The sequence below is a fragment of the Trachypithecus francoisi genome, unplaced genomic scaffold (genome assembly GCF_009764315.1).
Source record: "Trachypithecus francoisi isolate TF-2019V2 unplaced genomic scaffold, Tfra_2.0 Contig00709, whole genome shotgun sequence".
Lineage (NCBI taxonomy): Eukaryota > Metazoa > Chordata > Mammalia > Primates > Cercopithecidae > Trachypithecus > Trachypithecus francoisi.
Window position 1 is genome coordinate 48193 of NW_022680837.1, and position 9485 is coordinate 57677.

The window sequence follows — 9485 nt, forward strand, 5'->3', positions numbered from 1 at the left end:
AGCTGACTGTATACATTTGCATAAGTTACCAGGAAACAAATGTTAATCTTCAAGACAATGGGGAAAATGTCTCCAGGGCATATCAGCCGTCTTCACAGCAGCACATCTCATTACAGTCCTAAAGGTCTAGCAGAAAAAATTGTAATGGGAACCAAGCCAAGGGCAAGCCCAGCCTTAGCAGCCCTGGGACCTGAAGCCCTGCATCCCAGCAACTGCAGCCCTGGCTAAATGGGGCCAAGATATATCTTGAGCTGTTGCTTCAGAGAGTGCAAACCCCAAGCCTTGGTAGCTTCCACGTGGTGTTCAGCCTGCGGTGCATGGAATTCAGGGATTGCAGTTTGGGAACCTCCACTTAGATTTCAGAGGATGTATGGAAATGCCTGGATGCCCAAGCAGAAGTTTGCTGCGTGGGTGGGGCCCTCAGGGAGAACCTCTGCTAGGGTAGTGTGGAAGGGAAATATGGGGTTTGAACCCTGCCACAGAGTCCCTACTAGGGAATGACCTAGTAGAGCTGCGAGAAGAGGGCCACCATCCTCCAGACCCCAGAATGATATATCCACTAACAGCTTGCATTCTGTGCCTGGAAAAGCTGCAGATACTCATCACCAGCCTGTAAAAGCAGCTGTGAGGCAGGCTATACCCTGCAAAGCCACAGGGCCAGAGCTGCTCAAGACCATGGGAACCCACCTTTCAGCATCAGCATGACCTGAATTTGGGACATGAAATCAAAAGAGATCATTTTGAAGCTTTAAGATTTGACTACCCTGCTGGATTTTGGACTTGCATGGGGTCTGTAGCTCCTTTGTTGTGGCCAAATACTCCCATGTGGAATGGCTATATTTACCCAATACCTATAGCCCCATCGTATCTAGGAAGTAACTAACTTGCTTTTAATTTTACGGGTTCATAGGAGGAAGAGACTTGTGATGTTTCAGCTGAGACTTTGGACTGTGGACTTTTGAGTTAACACTGAAATGAGTTAAAACTTTGAGGGAACTGTTGGGAAGGCATGATTGGTTCTGAAATATGAGGACTTGAGATTTTGGAGGGGCCAGGGACATGATATGGTTGAGCTGTGTCCCCACCAAAATCTCATCTTGAATTCTCACACATTAAGAGAGGGACCCAGTGGGTGGTAATTTAACCATTGGGGCAGGTCTTTCCCTTACTGTGAGCATCATGGTAAATAAATCTCACGAAATCTGATGGTCTTATAAGGGGACATTTCCTATCACATGCTCTCTCGTTGCCTGCTGCCATCTGTGAAAAAATGACTTGCTCATCCTAGACCTCCACCATGATTGTGAGGCCTCCCCAGCCATGTGGAACTGTGATTTCATTAAACCTTTTATTCTGTATAAATTTCCCAGTCTCAGGTATGTCTTTATGAGCTGTGTGAAAACAAACTAATACACCCAGTATTAATCCCAGTGCTTATTAGTAATTTTTAGTTATTTTTCCTCATTCTCTTTCTCCTCCCACCCTCCAGCCTCCAAGAGGCCCCAGTGTGTGTTGTTTTCCTCTGTGTCCATGTGTTCTCATCGTTGTGCTCCCACTTAAAAGTGAGAACATGTAGTATTTGGTTTTCTGTTCCTGTGTTAGTTTGCTGAGAATAATGGCCTCCAGCTCCATCTATGTCTCTGCAAAGGACATGATTTCATTCCTGTTTATGGCTACTTAGTAGTTCATGGTGTATGTGTCCCACCTGTCATAGCCTGGGAAGTTCTTGCGACTCTCCCATGCAGCCTCTGGATTCACCTTCAGTAGCTACTGAATGAGGTGAGTCCACCAGGTTCCAGGAAAGGGGCTGAATTGAGTAGTAGATACAAAGGATAATGGAAGTCAGATATACTATGCACACTCTCTGAAGGGTAGACTCACTGTATCATCCAGATACAATTTTGAGAACTTGCTATGAGAGTGAATGGCCATGTATCACTATAATAAGAAACCAAGTGATGGGAAGTCAGTGTGAGACAAGACACAAAATTTCCTGCAGAGACGTGAGGAGGCTGGGCTGAAGGAGAAACTCAGCACCCACATAAGACAGGGGCAGCCCTGGGACAGGTGCAGATGGAGGTCAAGGAGTGCTTTTCTTCAGGTCTGTGGCTTCCTCTGCATCTAAAATACAAAATTGCAGATAAAAATTATTTACCAAGTTTTAAAAATGCCATTTAGCAAATATGTGATTTGCAAGTGTGTTCTCCAAGTCTGTGGTTGTCTTTTCACTCCCTCATCAGTGTGTACTGCAGAAACATTTATATTTATCTCTGTGTCTATGTGTGTGCTTGTGTGTGTAAATTTGGATAAAGTAACATGTGAAGTTTTATTATTTCTTGATTCATGTTTTTGCATTATGTCTGAAAACTCAGAATAAAATCCACTAACACTGGAAATATTTTCCATGCTCTAATCTCATGCCACAATTAACTAATGAGTATTTAAACTTCACTCACTTGATGAGAGGACTATCAACTTAAGTCATTTGGATTATTCTATAAGGGAGATGTGTCCTTCTTTCTATTTTTCCTTGATTTAATTACCTATTAATTTCAGAAATGGTTCAGGGATGTTTACTTCATACTCTGGTGTAGATCCATGCTACATTATTCACTTTATTGCACAAGTAACCAGACTTTAATTTAGAGGACGTGAGCTCATTTACTTTGCACTCTGTATCTTTATGATACAACTCATCCTTTTGTTTCTTAACATTTCCCCATTTCTAGTATTACAAGAAATTCTAAACTCATTTTCCTGTATTATATTTTCCTTACATAGAATCAGCCATTTCTCCAAGGATTTCTGGCCTCTGGTTTGGAGAATTGTATTAAAGTACAAAATTATGATGTTGGATGTGTGAACTGTTAATGTGGTGTTGGGGATTCTAGGGACTCTAAGCTAACAGTACCATTTGAATATTAACCCACGTTTACGGGCACATGGAAACTGTATATCTAATCTTCTGTACCTATATTGCATTAAACATGAGAACACACCGATATACTTACCTTACTGTAATACCACATATAGACTTTTAACTTTTCTTTCTTGCCTGCTAATAACCATCCACTCCAATATGAAGAATTCCACTCCATCACATGTCATTGAATTATTTAGTTGCACAATCTCAGGTCACATGCACAGCGGTATCAGATTTAAGCTGTACTTGTTTGGAAGCATGTTTATCTACTAAAGCACGGTGCTTCTACGCAGTTTCATTACAGTTTAGACTTACAGAATCCCCTAATTATCAACGTTATTTAGGTGAGAGATTGTGTGTGTCACCTTTCAAAGTGTAGTTATTTCAAATACACTATATAATTTTATTTAAAATTTCGTAAAACCAACTTATAGATAAAGTAAGCATATGAAGATTTTCCAGGAATTTAGAAAGAGGGTATCACAGAAGTGAATTGAGCACTGATTAAGGGTGGTAATACTTATTTTATATCATATGCAATGTTGGACACATGATGCACTTAATTTGTCAACACTTAGAATTTAATGACACCAAGTGTGAACCTAAATATATACAACTTTAAAAAAGTATGTAGCTTGTCATGAACTCCAAAATGAAATGCAGACTGTATAGAAGTCTCTGGCAACTTTACTCAGTGTGGGCAGGGATGGCATGAGATGCAGGCAATAAAGAATAAGGTAACTTTCCCCATTTTCATATAAGTTGTTTCCTTCACAAGAGACCTTTCTTTCAGCAGGTTCCCATGTGAGTCAGTTTCCTTCCTGACAAGCAGGTCACCCAGAGGTTTCTCATCTTCCCTTAACTGAGAAAAGTTTTCCCCAAACTCCAGTTCAGACTAGCTCAGACTGTCCCTAACTGGGCAATTACTTTTAGATATAGATATGTGCACACATCTGTCCCCGCGCAGACTCCTCCATCAGACAAGCACACACATTGCTTTGTGGACTCTTCCCTCAGAAAACCACGAATGTCCCCACAATGACTCCTTCTCATAAGCATGTCTGTCTGATGCTGAACTGCTGTGTGGCAAAATTAGCTCAGAATACAAGCAGTTATGGACTCCAGCCCTAAAAATGGGTAGGTCTGTATTTTATTTTTAATTCTAACTGAAGCCTTTGCCTTCTTGTTAAAAGCAGTGGTTTATAGTTCTACATGCAGAGACTACAGGCAGATATATGACTCCTCTGGAAAAGTTTATTTTCATGTATTTACTAGGTTATTTTGTTAATAAACATTCACTCTATAAAGACACCTGAAAAGGGCCCTCATCAGGGAACAAGAACGTGTAGTTTGCAGATTAACTCTGAGCATCCAGTCCCAGGAATCCCTTGACCTGCCCTCCCTGAAATCCACAGGCGGAGGAGGGATGACAACTGCTGAGTAGCAAACTTATGTCCACAGGGAGGACACATGGAAATGCAGTCATTCCCACGCTCATGAGGAGCAGCTCATCCCCTGTCTCTAGTGACCTGGTGAGGAGCTACCCCACACCTGCACCTTCCTCTGTGTCCACACCATGGGGTCTGTGCTGATCTGGGCTTTCCTTCTAATCACTCTTAATATTAGGGCCCTTGTGGATCAGGCTCAGTTTTGGCTGCTCCAGATGGGGCTGTTCTCAGTCTGTTCCCTCTGTGTTTGCAGAAGTCCTGTGTGAAGTTCTCTGAAGGAGACAGCGGGAATAATGGTACAGCCAGGGGTTCTCGGAGTCTCTCCTGCAAACACTCTGGATTCACCTTCACTGACTGCAGCATCAGCCTGGTCCAGCAGGCCCCAGGATCAGGATTGGTGTGGGCAGCTGCAGGGAGAAATTCAAGAGGAAGTTCTCAGTGGCGCCCTCCATGACTACAAAGAAGGTTCACAGTCCCTAGGACACTCTTACGTGCATGGTCCAACTGACATCTTTACTTCTTTATCACGTTTGTTCTGTAAATCACAACAAATGGTGCATTCTTCATCTATTATACAATTGTTAAGTCTTTTTTGGTGTCTTTCAAAAAAACTGGTAACTTTATCCTATGTAATACCTGTTAAGTCCTAAAAGTGTTTTTTTGATGTCTACTTTTTCTGAAATTTACACAGCTACTATAGCTTTCTCTTGGTTTATGTTTTCATAATCTGTGTTTTCCCATCTTTATCTTTCTATTTGTGAATATATAGGATAACTTTCTTGTACAAAGCTAATAGTTGAGTCTTGTTTTATCAAATCAACTATAATATATTCTATTTTAAAAGTAATATTAATTTTTCTGTTATTTTTTGTTTAAATTCGTAGTTTATAATGATGTTTATTTCTCTATTAACAGATTATTTCATTTTTTATAAATATGGTATTGGTTGCCATAAGGTTTACAATAAGAATTGTGTATAATTAGATTCTAATGCAGATACTGTGATGGCCTTGACATGAAGTACAGAGATAGTGTAGCTGTGTGCTTTGAATTCCTCCTTCTCCCCAGTCGTTCTTGTTTATCCTCAGTTGGCACTTACATATAAAATATAATACATATTTTATTGCTTTATATACTTATATGTTATAGCAATTACAAAGATAATAACTGCACCTCCTCTTGATTTTCCCTTTTTTACAATTTTAATTTCTTTGTGTAGATCTATATTTTGAGTGCATATCACATGGCTACTCGCAGAGAAACTTTGCTAACATGTGCCCTGAAACACAAATCTGCTGACAAATTGTCTCAGGATCTTTTTTAATAACATAGTTTTATTTGCTTTCACATTTTTATAAAAATGAAATGCATGTATAATTTCAGTTTGCATTTCGCTTGTAATTTATTTTCTTGCATTTATTTTTTTCTTTCAGGAGATGATCACATATTACATTCTGCTAGGCCTTTATTAACCACATTTCTGTGAGTCTACTCAGGGTTGGATTTCAAGTGTATGGTTGCCACAGCTATCAGAGTTGAAGTCAGCTTCTCCTGTTCACAAGAGCTTCAGTTACCAGTGATACCTGCCTTTGTGTCCCTGTTTGGCTTTGGGTTTTCACATTTCATTCTCCCCAGAGAGCTCTTTCAGCTGTGGCAGGTGCATCCTGCTGACACTTTTACTTGGTGATTGTTTGTGTGGTGAAGGGGCTTGGACACAGGGGTACGTTCTCCAACCTTCTGACTAAGCCTCCTTCTTAGCTATGGGTGGTGTGACTGGCTCTGAAGCATGGCCTCATAAGTGTTTCTGTTCCTTCCCTTCCCCAGTGTCAGAGTGTCTCTTACCAGCCAGAGTGGATTTTCATCAGCGTCCTCAGCTTCTGACCCACTGTCCTTACCCCACAGATTCAGGATTTCATTCCTCAGGAAAGAGATGGGAGGTGTTTCTGGGTAGAGTTTCCTTGGTGTCCTCCATTTCCTTGTGTTCTAGTTGATTCTACCAGTGCCTACAGGACACAAGATTTAATAAATGCCTCCTACATATAGTGAAGGGGGATTCAGCATTGAATGGAGCTGCTGTTCTTCCTCCCCAGTCCACACCACAGGACAGCAGGTGGGTGAGTTGTCTGGGGATTTCCCCAATTCTGTAGGAAAAACCTGCAAGTGCCGGGAGTTTCACTCTCACACGCCATTAGCACACACATCCTCAAAACTCATGAAACCTTTCCAGGTTAGCTTTTTCCTTCTTCAATATGATGCTGTGAGTAGCATCTGCCCCAGTTACTCTTAATAAATGGACCCTAGTTCTCTCTGCAGGCCCCTATTTTCTCAGAATACAGGGATTTTTTTTTCTCTGTAACATCAATTCAGATATGTTGAAGGGTTTATTTTTTGTAGTTATTCATGGTTTTTGTTAACGAGGTCAGAAAATGATTATTTTCTCAATTTTTACATATAATGCTTAGTATCTAATTTCTAAATAAAATTCAGAAACTGAGACAACATATTAGGCATCCATTATCTGGTGCATTGTCAAACAATTGAGAAATATTAATGTAACAAAATACGATGAGCCATTGAAATCAAGGCATGAATCATTCACATAAGAACATGAGGATATTATAAAATAATTGTGGTGAGTGAAGGAAGCTGAAGAATTCACAGAAAATCTCAAGTGATTTTATTTGTATGAATTGTAGAAGATGCAACTATTGTAAATTAACATGAAGAAGATCTGAATTTTCTGAGGAAAAGGGTGGTAAGAGTAACAAAGTGGTGAAATGAAATTACAGAGAAGTGAGAGAAAAAAATAGAGTTTAATTTAATTGCTAACAGCATGACTGAGGTGCTGATTCAATGACTGCACACATATATCAACATTTCCCAAATGCTGCACTATCAATTTGTTTCCATTATTAATTGATTTTAATAAAGCAGTAATAAAAATGAAGATATTGGCTGGGAAAAAGCAAGAAAGAGATAAATATTGACACTTGAATAATCACGGACTCCTGACAATACACACATGTGAACACTGATTGTGTATTTCAGGTAAACACTAGAAACGGCAAAATTCCATAAAGTTGTTATGACAGGTGGGACATCCTGAAAACCCCTCTAGGCATGTCGCACACCACTCTGGAGCTGTCTCAGGGGAGCCGACTCCTCCAGTGTTTAGCGTCACAGGCACAGATAATAGAGCTAACTCTGTCCAGATGTGTAATATTGGACATACTGCACAACTGCTCTGTTCTGCATGCAATTATCTTCTCTAAAAATGTGACATTCACACTTGCATTAAGTACATTCTACAAGTATGTAAAAATTAAATAAGACGATGAATACTAAATGATTATCAAGGCACAATCACATAATCTGAAGTTATATTTCCTGAGAGATAGAATTGACTCCAGTGCTTTCCGGGACACTCTCATCCGCTCTGAGCACTGCCTTCTCCTCAGCCGTCCCCCTCCAGAGCTTGCTATATAGCAAGAGACATGCAAATAGGTCCCTCCCTCTGCTGATGAAAAGCAGCCCAGCCCTGACCCTGCAGCTCTGGGAGAGGAGCCCAGCCCTAGAATTCCCAGGTGTTTCTATTCGGCCATCAGCACTAAACACACAGAACACACCATGGAGTTTGTGCTGAGCTGGGTTTTCCTTGTTGCTCTTTTGAAAGGTAATTGAGAGTGAAGTAGAAATTCTGTGTGAGAGGACATGAGTGAGAGGGACAGTGGACATATTTGGCGGTTTCTGACCTCGGTGTCTTTTTGTTTGCAGGTGTCCAGTGTGAGGTGCAGCTGGTGGAGTCTGGGGGCGGCTTGGCAAAGCCTGAGGGGTCCCTGAGACTCTCCTGCGCAGCCTCCGGATTCACCTTCAGTAGCTATGGCATGAGCTGGGTCCGCCAGGCTCCGGGGAAGGGGCTGGAGTGGGTCTCACGTATTAGTAGTACTGGTGGTAGCACATACTATGCAGACTCCGTGAAGGGCCGATTCACCATCTCCAGAGACAACGCCAAGAACACGCTGTATCTGCAAATGGACAGCCTGAGAGCCGAGGACACGGCCGTGTATTACTGTGCGAAAGACACAGTGAGGAGAAGTCAGTGTGAGCCCAGACACAAACCTCCCTGCAGGGGCGCGGCGGGAAATCAGCGGCAGGGGGCGCTCGGGACCCACCGATCAGAGTCAACCCAGAGGCAGGTGCACACGGAGCCTGATTTCCTGTCAGGATGTGGGACGTCATCTTTTTACAGTTCCTCTAGTGAACCTCTCTGAGTTCAGAACTCTGTGCTTAGTAATGTCATCTCTACATATTTTTTAAAGGACTATTTATTATGATAACCTATTTTCATATGCACAAAATGCAGATTGTTGCTTACAGAGATGAAAAGTCCTCACCAGGATCAGCGTCCTGAGGAAGCTCAGGGGTGCCTGGTGAGTTTTCTCCAATCAGACGCAGGACAGAAACCTCAGGGAGATTCCTGGACTAGAACAGTCTTTGGGATTCTGATCGCAGGCAATAGAGAGGCTGGGCCAGGGTCAGTGTCATGTAGAAGCTCACAGGTTTCTCGTCTGACCCTTCTCCTGACACTAAAGCCCGTCAGCATCACACTGACCTGGTGCTCCTTTTGCTCGCAGACTTCGTTCTTTCTTTGTAGTGTTTGTTCTTCCTTTAAAATTTTATTTTCCTGCTTTCTGAAAAAAGAAAAAGATGGTCTCCATGGTCTACATTCCAGGGCTCAAGGCATTTTCTTGGAGCTCAGGTGGGGCTCAGGCTGTGGCTCCTGCAGCCACGTGGGAGAGGCTGATGGAACTTCGTTCTCTCCCCATTTTCTCAGGACCCTCCACTGAGTTGTGTGTAGACTCATCTGGGAATGCAACTGGTCATTAATAGTGAAAGGGATAAACTTATTTGATCAAAATGGGACGTGGATGTGGAATTAACCCTGTTCTGTGCAAACTATCAGACTCATCTGCTTCAGAAGCAGTGTTAGAAAGAGGTTGTAAAATTTATCAGAAACAAAATGGAGCCACTTATGAAGCTGGGGAAGGCGATGAAGCTGGGAAATGCCATGAAGGAGGTTCTAACACCCATATTCCTGGTAACAAGAACTATCA

At 41.8% G+C, this 9485-nt stretch overlaps 1 pseudogene across 1 annotated transcript; it reads left to right on the top strand.

The window, feature by feature from the left end:
* Positions 1-7884: 7884 nt before the first annotated feature.
* LOC117087980 lies at positions 7885-8703 on the top strand (annotated as a pseudogene). The gene is made up of 2 exons (XR_004438961.1): positions 7885-8044; positions 8146-8703. The product of XR_004438961.1 is annotated as an immunoglobulin heavy variable 3-23-like (transcript).
* Positions 8704-9485: the final 782 nt, after the last annotated feature.